Below are 16534 nucleotides of genomic sequence, written 5' to 3'. Positions count from 1 at the left end.
GCTTTGAAGTGTGTGTGTGCCAGGTGGCTCACACGGCACACTGGAGGTGAGACAGTCAGTGGGCTGTGGGTGTCGGCTTGGACATCAGAATAGAGTGGGAAACAATGGTTCCCCAAGCTCTTGGCATTCAGGTCTCACCTCCCTCCCCCAGCCACTGGCCCACTGTGTCATTTGGACACAACTTAATACCATTTCAAAATATTTGAGACCGAAATAAAAAGACCAAAAAGTGCTGTACAGATCAGAAAGCTTGAGGTTTCTTGATGGTCTTAAATTTAATTCTCTGATGAGAAAAACTCTAATTTTATATACTTAGATCTTTTTGGAACACGATATGTATTAAGTAGTTTAAAAAGTAAGAAGTATGGTTTTGATATTTAAGTCCATCTCAAATACTTCTTTGAATAACTTTTTTCATTAGTAAGAGCTGAAAGAGGAAAGTTTATGTATTAGGCTTTCAGTTCACCAAGTACTCTTCCCAAATCGCTCTATTGTATGATGTCTCTCGATTAACTGTCTTTTAATGTGGATATCAAACTCCACCATTAAAATGATGTTTTCCTTCAGTGACATTGAAATATCTTACTGAAATCAATGGTTTCCAGTTTGGTATCGTTCTTTTTGGCTTCGCCATCATTTCCTTGGAGGGAGAGGTTAAGTACTTGTCATCTACTATGTTCTGGTCTCTAATAAAAATAGGATTAGATTCTCTTAGGTTTAGAGTGGAGCCAGGGTTCTGTTAGCTTAGTCCCTGGTACGACATAGGCAAAATGCCTACTTCGCTTGATTCTACAGCTATGAAAAAATGAGAGAGACTTTCTCAGCAGGGTAACTGGGATTTTTAGTTAATAATAACACAGTATTTACTGTGCATTCCATGCCAACTTTACATTCACTATCTCCCTTAAACCACCCAGTGATCCTATGAGATCCTCACAATTATAATCTCCATTTAAGAGGTTTATTCAAGGCTCCAACCCACATATGTCTGATCATATATACAAGCAGCTTTGTTATAGGGATTTGACCTTCTGCAATTGTGGGGGCTGATCAAGCAGTCTTTATAAGGCTGTTGTCTCACATTGGATGCTGGAGCTTGAAGTCCACATGGCAGGCTCTGGAGAAGAGAAGGTTGATATGAAGTGGGGGAGAGCAAGAAAATCTCAACCCTGATGCTGGAACTTGTGTCACTGTTGTTGTGTCTGGGCTTACTGGGGTCTTGCAGAAGCCAGGGTTCCCCACCAGGGTGCTAAACAAGCACACCTGGCCCTGGGTCAGAGATGTTGAGGAACATCTCTGTGCAGGGGACACAGCACAGCTGCAGGCCCAGCTGTTGCCTGATGCCAACGCCCAGGCTGTAGATGACAACAGCCTGTGTAAGCTGCAGAATGAAGTGTGGCTGCTTCAGCCCATCTTCCAGATCCCACCTAAGAACCTCTCTTATTTATGGTGCACCAACCACAATAGGAGACATGGAGAGAATGGGATTCTGGGAAATGTAGTCCAGACAGCCACGGTGGCACATTGCAGCATCTCCACAATGAGGCAGGAAAGACGAAATAGATGGACAGTAACAGTAAGGAGGGGATTGGGTAAAGGCCATGTAATCATACATCATGCAATTCAGTCACCACATTGCAGAGTGGGAAGAGGATATAGAGGTCATTGAGTTTTCTCCCTCATCTCACAAATGGGGAGGTCCAGTCAAAGCCTAGGAGACTGGTTTTCCTGAAGACACTGGGTGAGGCCAGCTGGTGAGAGGTGGAAAGCCCCTTCTTCTCCATCTTTATTTAGCTTCGTTGAGATGGTGTGGGGTTATCAGTGGATAATCTAGGCTCTGTGTGTACCAGGGTTTCGTTATGGAGGGAGTGGTCATGCATGGATGCTTTCGTCAAAGGATGAAATAACACAATTCTTATTTTCTTATCACCAGCTTAAATATGCAAATTCAAAAACTTTCAGTATTCCCCATTTATCTTCTTCACTGCTCATATTTCTTGAGTCTGTCTTCTTAGTTATAAGCTGATTATTCTTCTCTTTGAAATATGTAGTTTCTTAGACCCAAGAGATAAGTCTTTTTATATCTAAAATATGAACCTCTTCTCTGAGTACCTTATAGTCACCTGATAACTCTGTTTGTGGAATTAAGTACTGCTGACGGCATTGCTGAGTGTCCTTGGCTCATTGCTGCCTGATTTTCATTCTTGTAACCAACTGCATCTGAAAAGTTCTTTCAAGTCCATAATATCCCTCTTTGCCTCTACAAACCCAGCAAAGTTTCCTTTTACTGTCTCCAACCTTTGGCCTTCAGGAAGGATAAAGGGAGAAGTCACCTTTGGTCCTTCGTCTTCGCAATTCTCCCTTTTCCGTTTTAAATTGCCTCTCTCTTCCTCTACATAAAGGGATGGTGGTTCTGAGAAGCAGCTGCAGCAGGTTGGAGATAGAAATGTCCATTGATTTTTATCCTGCTGGCTGAACAAGGGAAGTAAGAGATAGGCTGGTATAAAACAAAAAACTCTGGAAGAAGAGATTACATGTCTTCTGCATGAGCACCTTCCTCCTCCCTTGGGTGTGGGAGGGGGCAGGAAGCACAAGACCGTGCTATGTGCATGAGACATGTTCTTCTGCTGCTGCTTTTTTTTTTTTTTTTTTTGAGACAAAGTCTCGCTCTGTTGCCCAGGCTGGAGTGCAGTGGCGGGATGTCAGCTCACTACAACCTCCACCTCCCGGGTTCAAGCAATTCTCCTGCCTTAGCCTCCTGGGTAGCTGGGACTACAGGCATGTGCCACCACACCTGGCTAATTTTTTTGTATTTGTTAGTAGAGACAGGGTTTCACTGTGTTAGTCAGGATGGTCTAGATCTCCTGACCTCCTGATCCACCCACCTTGGCCTCCCAAAGTGCTGGGATTACAGGCGTGAGCCACTGCGCCCGGCCCCACACCTGGCTAATTTTTGTATTTTTTAGTAGAGAGGGGGTTTCAACATGTTGGCCATGCCAGGCTGGTCTGGAGCTCCTGACCTCAGGCAATCCACCTGCTTCAGCCTCCCAAAGTGCTGGAATTACAAGTGTGAGCCACCGCGCCCGGCCATTCTTCTGCTTCTTGACTTTCAGGTGTGTGAGGCCAGACAGGACATTTCTTTCTTTCCTCGATAAAGAGCCTCAGCCCAGGGATGGGACCTGTGAGACAAGAGAGGTGGCTCTCAGCACAATCTGAGCTGTGCTCCCCTAGGCACTGCTGTGGAGCTCAGCCTGCACTGAATGGTTGGAAGCTTCATGCAACCCAAACTCTTCTGCTACTTGGATGAGCCAAGGGGTGAGGATAAGCCAAGGGTGCGCTTGCACTCCTGCAAGCGCACCCTTCAATGCAAATTATTTCCCCTTCGTCTTTCAGGTGACAGTTGTCACTGTGGCCTTACAGGCTAATCTTTTATCATGTTAGTCATTTAGGCATCTGGCTTTTAGTTCATGCGAGCATGGTAAGAGACTAGTGGAAGCTTCCAGAAGTACAGAAGAGGAGACCAAAAGAACTTCAGACTTGGGGCATGAGGGCATGAGGCCGAGTTCAGAAGCAGGACCATCTTGTTTCCATTTCCTCTGCACCCGAGGCACGTCTGCCACAGTCACACCTAGAAATCCAGATGGCCCAGAGACAGCAGAGGCACCGAGGTACTCAGTCCAGGTATCACAGCAAACTGTCCGCCATCTGTTATTAATAGTAGCTTCTCAGCAGCAGTTTATTTCTCAGGGAACACGTGATCTGCTGACAGGATACTTTTGCTCAGGAGTGTTCTAGCCACTGGCATGTGATCAAGACATGGAGCCATGCCTGGAAGTCCCTGATTGTGCGGCTGGTCACCTAAACAAGCTACCCGGCGTGGACCCTGCTGCAGACCTTCCAAGGAGCTATGACGAATGGGCCTCAAAGGCATCTGCCCAAAAGACTGGTTCTCCCTAGTCAAGCCTGACCCCCTGGGCCAGCTGCCTTGCTCCCCCAGGCTTGTGTATGAGCCGGATGGCTAAGTCAGTCTCCATGGGCGTCCCATGAGCTGGCAGCGTATGAGGCATATGAAGGCGGAAAGTGAGTGAGCCACGGCAACTGCAGTCAGGTGCTGTCCGGGCGCAGCTGCAGGCAGTGGCTGGAGCACGAAGGTGGACTAAAGGTTGTAGGGTGACGTTGTCGCGCACACCTGGTGCCTCACCTCTGTCTGGGCCCTGGAGACCCAGTGAAGCATGGTGATCTCAGGTTTTCCTTCACTGTGTTTTCAAAATGCTTCTTATGCTGAGCAATTTGTTGTTTACACCCTACAAAGTGGTCCCTGGTGCCATCCTTGGTTGGTTGGTTTTTTTTTTTTTTTTGAGCCAGAGTCTCATTCTGTTGCCCAGGCTGGAGTGCAGTGGTATAATCTCAGCTCACTGCAGCCGCCATCTCCTGGGTTCAAATGAATCGTGTGCCTCAGCCTCCCTAGCAGCTGGGACTACAGGCATGTGTCACCAGACCTGGCTAATTTTTTTTTTTTTTTTTTTTTTTCTGAGACAGTTTCACTGTTGTCACCCAGGCTGGAGTGCAGTGCTGCGATCTGAGATCACCACAACCCCCGCCTCCTGGGTTCAAGCGATTCTCCTGCTTCAGCCTCCACGCCCAGCTAGTTTTTGTATTTTTAGTAGACACCAGGTTTTGCCATGTTGGCCAGGGTGGCCTCGAGCTTCTGGCCTCAAGTGATCCACCCTCTTTGGCCTCCCAAAGTGCTGGGATTACAGGCATGAGCCACTGCACCTGGCCCCTCGTGCCGTCCTTTTGAAGGGCTCAGTGTGAGGGCAGTGCTGAGGTCTGGATGCTGCTCTCAACGCTTTTCTTGAACAATCCATCTTTCCATTTAAACTTTGTAGGCATTGAGAGTGTGGATATGTGAAAGTTGTCCATTCATGAAATGTGATTATGGTTGCATTTTTCTTAATGAATATAGACCAGCTTCCTTTTTGGCTTAGTCTATTATTAAAATCATTTATTAGAAATATCAAATGAGCATGAAATTCGTTTTGTTTTCTTAAAGAAAAAAGGTAGAATATCTTTGTTTAGAGTCTTAAAGGGATTACAGGAAACTATGGAAAAAAATTCCTGGATTCTGGAATTAAGTGTTGTCATCTCCATTTTCTGATCTATTAGTGAGTGTTATTTTTTGTTGCACTGACTAGGAAAATATAGATGACTGTATTCATGATCTTATATATATCAAAACAAATTTAAAGGTATAACAGTTAGTGAAATGTTTATTTCTTCTGTGAAGTTAAATGTTGGTTGCTTTTCTTTCTTTTCCTGGTGGTTTAGAAGTAAATAAATGTTTGCTTAAATATTTCATAAAAGGGTAGACTTTGAAAAGAAAAAGCACACTTTTTCCCCCCGACAAATGATTGAATTTCTTTTTCCCATGAGGCAATAACCCAGAAAGTAGTAAGGGTGTAGAGGCTCCTGCAGGCAGTGTTTTAAGTCCTTTTCTCTTCCCTCTTTATGAAAACCTGTCACATCGCTCCCAAGGACTCTGCAGGGAGCCATGAGAGAGTATGCTATCACTGTCACTATGGTAAGGACATCCCATCTCTACAATGGGACAATATTTAGTTGCTTTGAGGATGCAAAGTGATTTGCATCTGACCTCATGCCAGCATTTTCTTGCTTTAAAAAAAACAAGGATTTAAGGTATAAAGACACTTCTTAGAAATTGACCCCAAAGAAATTGGGGATAATGAGGAGGGGTTGTGACCCTGGAACATAGAGAAAAGTTACTGGAAGCAAAGAGACTGTGATCTGTAGCAAAGTGGAGATGGCCAGAGTGGGGTGTTTGTGAGTGCACGGACAGCACATCCTTCAGGGACTGTGAGACACCACAAGGGTACAAAGTAGAAGGCAAATTGGAAATAATTTTTCTCCAAGTTGATAGTGACCAGGGGGTAGGAAAGTTATTCCAGCATTGCTGCCCCCAACATACTTATAACTCCTTTGAAATTTGAGGCTTGAAGTGTTTATTTCACAAGTAGCTCATGCTGTCGCGCAAAGTGCGGTTTTGCGTAAAAATAGGGACTCAAAACAAAGATTGATTCATCAGCCATGATGAACTTTGTTTTGTTAAATTTAAACAAACTGATCCAAACTCATACTTTTTTGTGGGATAGATTTTCTATCTTTCCTCAGTGCAGGCAGTTGAAAAATACAGAGTTTTAATATTCTGTACTGAATCCCTTTCTAATGTTTTACTTTGTGCACTTAGAAGATAAGTATTCTTCTGTGAAACAAGCTAAATGTATGCTGCTTCAGCTTGTCATGTGTCGCTTTGGAGGAGGGCCAGCAGAAGAATTCTAGAATATAATGGCATCCTTGATTGTTTCATAGAGATTAACTGAATTTTTGTGCATTGGAGTAAATTTGAACTTTGTTTAAGGTTTATACCAATACATAGATTATTAGGTTGTTCTTTAAGACACTGCCTTATTTAGAATAGGTGACATTTACAATTTAGGAAAGAAGAAGAGGAAGGCAGGAAGGAAGGGTGAGCTCCTTCTCCCTGGACCCCTGCTCCTTTCTCCCTGTGCCAAATTGTTAACTCTACTCATCTTTCAAGTTTCAGGAGTGGTGGCTTATCCTGGATCTCCACAGAGAGACCCAGACCCCAGGCTTCAGGAACACCTTTACCCCCTTCTTAATATCACCTATCAGAGTTCTAATTTCAGTTTGCATGATTATTAAATATTTGTCTTTCCTGCTAGAGTGTAAACTCCATGAGGGCAGGACCCTTTCATTGCTTGACTATGGATTCCTAATGCCCAAGAGCCTGGCAGGGGCTAGTGTCAATCACCAGCACTATTTGTCCCTTGCTATGCGTCGGGGCCTTTTCCAACACCATGTGGGCCTGCTCGTGCTGTTCTCACACAAGCAGCCCTATGCAGTGAGCGGTATTGTTCTCATTTACGGAGGAGGAAGTGATACTCAGAGAGGACGGTCACCCGTCCAGAGTGACAGAGGTAGTCAGTGGCTGTCTGGCCCCACCACCTGTGTTCTTCATGATCATGCTGGATAGCCTCTGAGGAAGTGTGAGTAGAGAGGAGGAAAGGAGGAATGCTACTCAGCCTGAGCTCTGCTGATCTCGTGATGTATGGCGCTGCAGCTGGAGGCGACACACACCTTAGTGGATGTGGGGAAATCTCCTCAGTGAAGAGTGGATTTGTGGAGACCATGCATCCACACTGGTGGCACTTGCTTTTCAATAATTTTATTGTCGTGGGACATACATGAGTAAAAATGGAAATTCCAAATAGGATCAGGCATAGGGGCGTTTCCTTAATTTGACCTAAAACATGCATGCCTGGAGATTCTCATTGGTTTAATAAGACAAAGAAAGAAAGTCAAAGAATTATTGGGAATATTCAGCTAAGAGTAACAGGAATTCTTCCTTCTATAAACAGCCCTGTGATTTTTGTGGTGTTTAAACTTTGTAAAATCTGGATTTTATCAGGACAAGTGAAAAATTGCAGAGGACTAATTCCTAAATATTAGTGAGTGTTTAACCCTCCGCCAAAAAAAACAAAACAAAAAAAGGGAAATGGTGGATGTAGTGTCTGTGCTTATGTCTGGGAGGTTGTCTAGGTAAAACTCTTCTTTTTGGTGTTAAAATACCCATTATTTTAATTTAATTTTATTATTTTTTGAAAGTAGAGATGGGGGTCACACTTTGTTGCTCAGGCTGGTCTGGAACTCTTGGCCTCAAGTGATCCTCCCACCTTGGCCTCCCAAAGTGTTGGGATTAGAGGCATGAGTCCTCATACCCAGCCAGGCGTTATTTTGTAAAACAGTTTTGCTAGGTTATTTGTTTGAGTGAGGTTTTCAAAAATGTTTTTAAAGAACAAATAATAGTTGTTTCTATGTTGAATTCTTCACTTAAAAAAAAAAATTCTGGTCCATGAAATTCAAAGGCCTGGGAACCACTGATTGTAAGAACTTATATCTATTATGTTAGTGAAGCTTTTTGACAGGAAGTCCTTGTGTAGATTTTATGTAATTCTTTGCTCGTTTTTCCAGTTTTATGTGTGTTCATTTCCTCAGTAAAGAAAAGGAATTAATGAGAAAATCATAAAAAGTGATGACAGGGAGCATAAAAAGCCCCACGACAAATGTGTCCTGCCACGCGTGCAGGCTCTCCTGGGGACAGAGGCTTGTGCCTGGGAGATACACACAGCCTCAGAAAACCAATCACTTGGCCTTCCTTCTCAAGGAACAAACTAGAATTGGTGTTTCTATCTCTATACAAAGTCTTGCCAGCCTGCGTTAGAGAATGAAAACGCAGAGGCTGTCTGGCAAAGTCAACTAACAACCACTCCATAAGGAAGCACTTTCTGCAAAGCTGACCCCAGGAATAACCCTTCAGACACTGGGTGGTCAAGGAGGTAGAGTTCATATCTTATTAGATTTTAAAGAGTTAATCACACTTTCTAGACCTTCTTAGTAGGTGATTATGCGTTTTTTTCCTTAAAATCTACTTTTCTTTTCTTTCTTTTTTTTTTTTTTTGGAGACTAGAGTCTCACTCTATTGCCCAGGCTGGAGTGCAATGGTGCGATCTTGGCTCACTGCAACCTCTGCCTCCTAGGTTCAAATGATTCTCCTGCCTCAGCCTCCCGAGTAGCTGTGATTACAGGTATGCACTACCACGCCCGGCTAATTTTTGTGTTTTTAGTAGAGATGGGATTTCACCATGTTGGTCAGGCTGGTCTTGAACTCCTGACTTCAGGTGATCCACCCACCTCGGCCTCCCAATATGCTGGGATTACAGGCATGAGCCACCACGCCTGGCCAAAATCTACTTTTATATGAGAGTACTGATGTGTTTATCTTGTGACATGCTCCATATGGTGTCTTACATGTAATGAGGCTTTTAAAATAACTTTTGAATATGCAGCCTTATAAAATAGTCTTTCTTGTTGGTAGAATGTCAAGTAAAACAGCCACCATTTGAAAAGGCATTTGATAATACCTATCAGAAATGCAAGTGGACATGTTCTCTGACCCAGAAACTTCACTTCTCATATTCGGTCTCTCACAAATAGATGAGCAAGTATATGGTGGTACATATTCACAGATGCATGATTGTTAATTATGAAAAACAGAGACAACTGGAATGGCCCCTCGAGGGAGAATGTTTACATAAATTCTGATATGCACGTGGTGTGGTACACCATGACACCAAAACAAAAAAATGTGGTGGAACTGTAGTTCCTTTAACGGAAGGAGTTTTGTGCATTATTGAGTACAAATGGAATTGTAGAACTTTTTGTATGATACCATTTTTGCTTAAACAGCAGGCTAGATTGATATGTGCGTCATATATATCAATCATACATATTCATACATACGTACATATACATATGTATGAGTAGTAATGCAGCTTTAAGAGCCTGCAAAGTTGTACACCAAAATATTAACAGCACTTTCCCCTGGAGAGTGGAATTAGGAGGGGGTTGGGTGGGGAGGGGAGTCACTTTCATTTTTAAAATGTATGCACTTTTCAAAAATAAAAGAGCAATTCATTTTATAATTTAAAAAAAACAAAAGACTGAAATAAACCCCTCTTAATGTCAGATATTAATTTGTTAGCGATTTGTGTGAATGCAACTTCATAGCCACTGACAATCATTTGAAGTAAAACAGGCTTTGCATATGCGATAGAAGATTGTGGTTCTTTAGGATTTTCTAGCAAGCCTTTAGCTCCTTCAGGTTCTCCAGCCAGACTGAAGATGCAGTGGGTGAGATTCCATTTCTGTCAGTGTGACTGTGGTTCCCTCAAATCTCAATCACCTGTGTCTGTGCGCTCCAGTAGGCGACTAACTGAGATTGAACAGGTTGCTCCAAAGGGTAGTTAACTCAGATTAATGTGAACAGTTGTTGGGGTAAAGACAAGTGTAGTTGGTGTCAGTACAAAGCAGCTGTCTCCTTGGTGAGTTAAACCACGTGTGGCATCCCAGTACCCTGCTACTGCATCAAATTGAGTTACTAGTTCTGGAGACGAAGATAAATACCAGCGTGCAGGTGGGAGTCAAGTGCTAATTTACTATTTTGAGAAAAACTAATCACATTTATTTTGGCTTTCTGCTGTAACATTTAAGTCTACTTCTGACCTCAAAGGAAATAATTACCTATTTTATAAGTCATTAGTTGTGCTGAGTAGCATTTAAAAAATAGCAGTGTCTCTCATACTACTTTGGTGCTTTCTAAAATAATTGAACAAAGTCACTGTGCCCACATGTTTTAAAAATAAGCTATGCAAACACAATTGTTATCTCTAGCTGAGTTTTAATGCTGTAAGTAAAAAATAATACGTACCATTCCTCTAAAGAATCCTTAGTTGATCATGAGCTTTGAATTGAAGAATATCCCTAAATATCCAATTTTTCTAAGGAATAAACAAAAATCCTATTACTTTATTAAAGATATTCCAGTGGGTTAACTACAAAAGTGACGAATGAATGCCCTCAAAACTTGCGTAAGTACTACAAAACTTCTGAAATTATATAAAATGTATTTTTTATGTTATAGAATTTACATTCACATTAATAATTACTGATGAGATTTGTCTTTGTTTTTCCTGATTGTGAAAAGAATATATGCCACAGGCCATAGAAAAACTAGTAAATATGACCACATAAAAATTTAGAGTTCCTCTAGGGAAAATGATACAAACAATGTAAAAGTAAAATTGATGAACTGAAGAAAACCATTTAATGTAAATGATAAAAGGGCCAATTTTCTTGAATATGCTAACAGCACTTACAAATAATAAGGAACAAAATGCCCAATAGGCAAGTGAGCAAACATGATGAACAGATAGTCACAGTGTTATACATCACAATGACCAGGACTCCTAAGAAGCATGCCCGGTCTCACTGCAGCTGAAGAACTGCAAATTAAAAACACTGTTGATCTCAGTAGGCACGTTTATGGACTCCGATGTACTGTTACTCTCTTGATTCGGAAGGCTAACAAACATCTCTACGTTACTGTGTCCCAAACAGAATTCTTGTTTTTGTCTTCTTACACCTGCTAAGCTGTTTGTAACTCAGTCATACCCATCTCAACAGATGCCAACATTGTTTATCTGGATACTCAAGCCAAAAGTCAGTCCAGCCTGAGTCCCCTTCCCCTGATCCATTATATCTAGTTACAGTATCAACTCCTGTTGGCTGCATCTTCAGCATGTATGCAGGGTCTGTCAGCCCCACGGAGACCCCCTGTTTTGCTACCACCATTCCTGAAGAGGTCTTCCTGCCTTGACACTTATTCCCTAATGAACCGTATTCTTCACCTAACATTTAGAATGATCTTTTTCATCTTCATTAAAATAGAGTCTGCTTACCTTTCAAAACAGGTAATATATTTACATGATTCAAATGTCAAAATTTTCCACTAGGATGTACAGTGGGACATTTCCCACCAACTTCTCTTGCCCAAACAGCCAGTTCCTTTATATTAAGAGGCATCTGATGCTATCGTTGCTTTCTTCTTTTTTAGACATACTTTATGCATAGACAACCATATATATCTTTTTAATACAGATGATCAAATGATAGCATATTTTTGCAGTGTTTCATTCAGTGGAAATATCTCTACATCAGTACATATGAGCATCAGTATTTTTCAAGAATGTATGGTATTCCCTTAAATGAATGGAACACAAGGTATTTAACTTAATTTGTCCCCTATTATTGACACTGAGCTGAATTTTTTCAGCTTTAGCTGTTATAAGCAATCTTGCAATTAGTAGTTTTATAGACACATCATCTTACATATGTCTACATATTTCTGTCATATAAATACCTAAAAGTAGAATTGCTGGATCAGAGGGCTTGTGCCTTTCTAATTTTGATAGAGCTGTCCAACTTGTCCTTCTTGGTAGCCTTACCATTGTAGACTGCCTCCAGCAATCTGTGAGGTGGCTTGTTTTTCTTCACCTTTTGGAACATCATGTGTTATCACATATTTAAAATCTTCTTTCCTTTCCCCCTCTCCCTCTCTCCCTCTCTCCCTCCCTCCCTCCCTCCCTCCTTCCCTACGTCCCTTCTTTCCTTCCTTCCCCGCCCCCACTGCCGCCACTGCCTCCTTCACAGAGTTGAATCTGTATCCCAGTCTGATGCTTCTCAGCTTCCTACACCTCCCTCCAAATTTTTTAAATATATATTTTCTAATTTTAAAAATTTGCATATAGTTAAATTTTTTGGTGCACAGTTCTATGTGTTTTTACATAGGCATAACTTCTTTTACCTCCACCACACATAAGACACAAAACAATCGCAACTCCCCAAAGAATCCATCCCTGCTTCCTTCACAGGTGTCTCACCCAATAAATTTCTTGCACATGTCATCAGATCTTGATGTCTGTTTCTCAGAGAGGACCCAGACTCGAATATCGTGAGACTGGGTTTTGTGCATATGGCAGATAAATTATCCTTGGGATAGGAGATCACATTGTGTTTGTCTTCTGGTGATGTGACTTTTTACACTTTGAGTAGCATATATTCATGGAGGCTGTAGTAATTATAATGAGGTATAATCATATAGTCATTATAATCATAGTATAATCATAGAGTCATTTCTGGGTCTTAATGTCTTCAAGTCTTACACATCCGTCAAAAGTTGGGCTGTAACAAATAGAGCTGTCCAACAATGGAATCAGTGCATACCCTCAGGCCGGAGTGTTTCTGCTGGACTGCGTCAGTTTGGTATTAGGTATGATGGATAATAAATTTCCACGTTGGAAGGTAGATTGGACAAGATGATCTCTAAGGATCCTTCCATTAGTAAGCCACAAAGATTTTGTGATTTAAAGAGCCTATGCATCTCATTTTAGAGTTGGGTTTTGGAGTAGATATTTATTCTTGCTTGCTTTCTTTTCTCTGCTTTCATTTATCCATTTTACATAGTATACTTGGTTCATGTATTTTTCTTTCATTGTTTTTAATATGAAGGCTTTAAAAAATTATGGATAACCAATCAACATTAGATGTCACAAATAGTTACTTTTGATTCCAATATTGTGAATATTTCTGTTGCCATTATTGCTGGTTTTGTTTGTTTACGTAGCTTAACCCCTGATGTACTCTCAGTCACACAGTTTTATGAAGATGTAGACTCATGTGTTTTGACATACACATAACTCGTCAAAATAGGTTTCCTGGGTAACCTTGGAGGTTCCTGTAGGCCTTCAACTGGAATTTCTTCAAGTGCACTTGCTTGTGTAAAAGATGTATTTATGTGATGATGTATTGGTTGGAATACTGCACAAAGTTAGTTTTTTGAGTAGCAGCTGAACATAAAATGAAAAGTTGTGAACGTATGAAAAGCCACAGTGTTTTAAATATTTTTGTAGTAAAGTCAGTGCCCTGTATCGAGCATGGAGATCATTGAAAAGGATCTTTAAGGAGCCTGGCTTTTTGGACATAACCTAATTGTCCCAGGAGATAAGGTTATCACACCACTTTTCATTATCTGAGTAAACATAGTTACTCTGGGCAGTGAGTGTTGCCATGGGTTTCTATAACTAGAAGTTTAAGCGTGCTGGAAGGTAAGACCCAAAGAAGAAAAGGGGCAAAAGCAAATAGGAGTCCACCATGAGACACCAAGCCCCCCAGGTTACTCCTTTGGTATTTTTTTCAGTTTGAAATAAATGTTATAATAATTTCAGTCTGAGGATTTTATGTGTGCTAATAAATCTGAATATTTCCAGAAATAATAGGAAAAGCTTATGTTGGCCCATATAAAGGACACAAACACACGCATGTATTTCTTGTTTTGACAGAACATGGTAACTGGATTGATGTTTAATTTATAGTTCTTTGACTTTTAAGGTAGTGCTCTGTCATCAGCCGTCATTTGAAAAAAAATATTTTAGTTAATCAATGATACGATCTAAAATGGCTTAGGACTAATAGATTAGTGGAGCTGCACTCTTCATTTTATGAAAAATGTTTCTGGCACTAATGGCGCGCAGCAGCAAATAATGTTCCCTTTTGCATCCCAGTGAGATGCCAAATACCATGCTAGTTAATTTTAATACGAAATGCACAACTCTTAAGAGATAGCATCTGCCTGCCCTTGAATTTCCACTTAATGGAAACATTATACGTTAACAAAAGAATCTGCTTTTTTTTTTCCCCCACCAGTAGTGGTAGAATCTTAGAAAGTGAGTTAACTTTAAGAGAAACCTTAAAATGTATCAGGAACTAGTTTCAGAATAATTAGCTAATAGTATTTACAGATTTTGAAGAGACTTAAGTTTACCTCTCCATGGACATGAGGATTCTGCAGATAAGAATTTGTGGTCTTGTTATAATTTGGTATCCTGTTTGCTATTATAAATCTGAAGCTGGCTAGATCAATAGGGAATGGGTTATTTTTGAAAGCTTCACTTTGCCATATAGCTGACTACTTAATTCTTTATATGAGAACATTAATTCTAGTAGAATGAAAATCAGTTTAGGCCAGGCGCAGTGGCTCGTGCCTGTAATCCCAGCACTTTGAGAGGCTGAGGTGGGCAGATCACTTGAGGTCAGGAGTTTGGGACAAGCTGGCCAACATGGCAAAACTCTGTCTTTACTAAAAATACACACACACACACAAAAATTAGCTGGGCTTGGTGGTGCATGCCTGTAGTGCCAGCTACTCAGGAGGCTGAGGCAGGAGAGTCACTTGAACCCAGGAGGCGGAGGGTGCAGTGAGGCGAGATCGTGCCACTGCGCTCCACGCTGGGTGACAGAGCAAGACTCTGTCTTAAAAAAAAAAGAAACCAGTTAAAATACGCTGTCTCCTTCCATACTATCTAACAAAAGGGTAATGATTGGGTTTAACTTCTTCTTTATGACTTGGTGGCCTCATCATTTATGGGTTTTGGTTTTTATGATTTGCTAGAGTCAGGGAAGCCCTTGAAGATGGGGTGGGCAGTGTCCTAGGCTGTTTTTCCCCTCGCTAACACAGCAGCAGTCCCCATCCGCTGGTCTCTGGTGGGCTTCACCAGCAGCACTCAGTCCTCCTGGTCATTGTTTGGGTGACTGCTTTTCAGTCATGTCAACTGGCAAATCCGTGGCACAAAGAAGGAGTCTTTTTCCCGTGTAAGTTTTTCTCCTTCAGAAATAGTTTCTACTTACTTCCATGGCATCTTCTTCCTCTCCTCCCTATTTTTGGTGGTCAGTAATTGTCTGTGTCATTCAAATACAGTAAAAAGATGTATACAGCCATGTGCCCCATGACATTTCAGTTAGTGACAGACCACATCTGCAAGGGTGGCCCCATAAGATTGTCACGGAGCTGAAAAGCTCCTATCGCCTAGTGATGTCTTCGCCATGGTAACATCCTAGTGCAATGCGTTCCTCGTGTGCGTGGTGACCCTGGGGTCAATGAGCCTACTACGATGCCAGTTGTGTAAAAGTCCAGCACATACAATTATGTATAGTACGTGATTAGAAAAATGACCATATTACTGGTTTATGTATTTATAGTTATTTTATAGAACTTATACTATTTTTTTTTTTTTTGACACAAAATCTTGCTCTCTCACCCAGGCTGGACTGCAGTGGCACAATCTTGGCCCACTGCAACCTCCACGTCCCGGGTTCAAGCGATTGTCCTGCCTCAGCCTCCCAAGTAGCTGGGATTACAGGCATGCGCCACCACGCCCAGCGAATTTTTGTATTTTTAGTAGAGACGAGGTTTCACTATGTTGGCCAGGATGGTCTCAATCTCTTGACCTCGTGATCTGCCTGCCTCGACCTCCCAAAGTGCTGGATTACAGGCGTGAGCCACTGCGTCTGGCTCCTACTAATTATTTTTGAAAAAAAAAAAAAAACAGATAACTGTAAAACAGCCTAAGGCAGGTCCTTCAGCAGGTGTCCAAAAGAAGGCATTGTGATCACAGGAGATGACAGCTCTATGTGTGTTATTGTCCCTGAAGACCCTCCAGTGGGACCAGATGTGAGTGGAGGTGGGAGACAGTGATATTGATGATCTTGACCCTCTGTAAGCCCAGGCTACTGTGTGTTTATGTCTTGCTTTTTAACAAAAATGTTTTAAAGATAGGCCAGGCATGGTGGCTCAAGCCTGTTATCCCAGCAGTTTGGGAGGCTTACGTGGGCAGATCACCTGAGATACGGAGTTCAAGACCAGCCTGGCCAACATGGTGAAACCCCATCTCTACTAAAAATACAAAAAAAATTAGCTGGGGATGTTGGCATGCGCCTGTAATCCCAGCTACTCAGGAGACTGAGGCAGGAGAATCTCCTGAACCTGGGATACAGAGGTTTCAGTGAGCCAAGATCACACCACCACACTCCAGCCCGGGCAACAGAGCATGACACCATCTCAAAAAAAAAGAAAAAAGTTTTAAAGGTTGTTTTTTTTTTAAGGTGGAAAACAGCATATAGAGTAAGGATATGAAGAAGGAATACTTTTGTGTAGCTGTGCAATACATTTGTGTGTTAAACCAGTATTATTAAAAGAGTCAAA

At 41.7% G+C, this 16534-nt stretch overlaps 1 protein-coding gene across 3 annotated transcripts in view; it reads left to right on the top strand.

Moving 5' to 3' along the window:
- PRKN (parkin RBR E3 ubiquitin protein ligase) overlaps positions 1-16534 on the top strand; it is a 1411643-nt gene that overhangs the window by 231226 nt on the left and 1163883 nt on the right. The window lies entirely within an intron of this gene.

Source organism: Pan troglodytes, chromosome 5 (assembly GCF_028858775.2).
Source record: "Pan troglodytes isolate AG18354 chromosome 5, NHGRI_mPanTro3-v2.0_pri, whole genome shotgun sequence".
Lineage (NCBI taxonomy): Eukaryota > Metazoa > Chordata > Mammalia > Primates > Hominidae > Pan > Pan troglodytes.
Note: the sequence above shows the minus strand (reverse complement) of the source record. Positions and strands in the feature narration are given on the sequence as shown.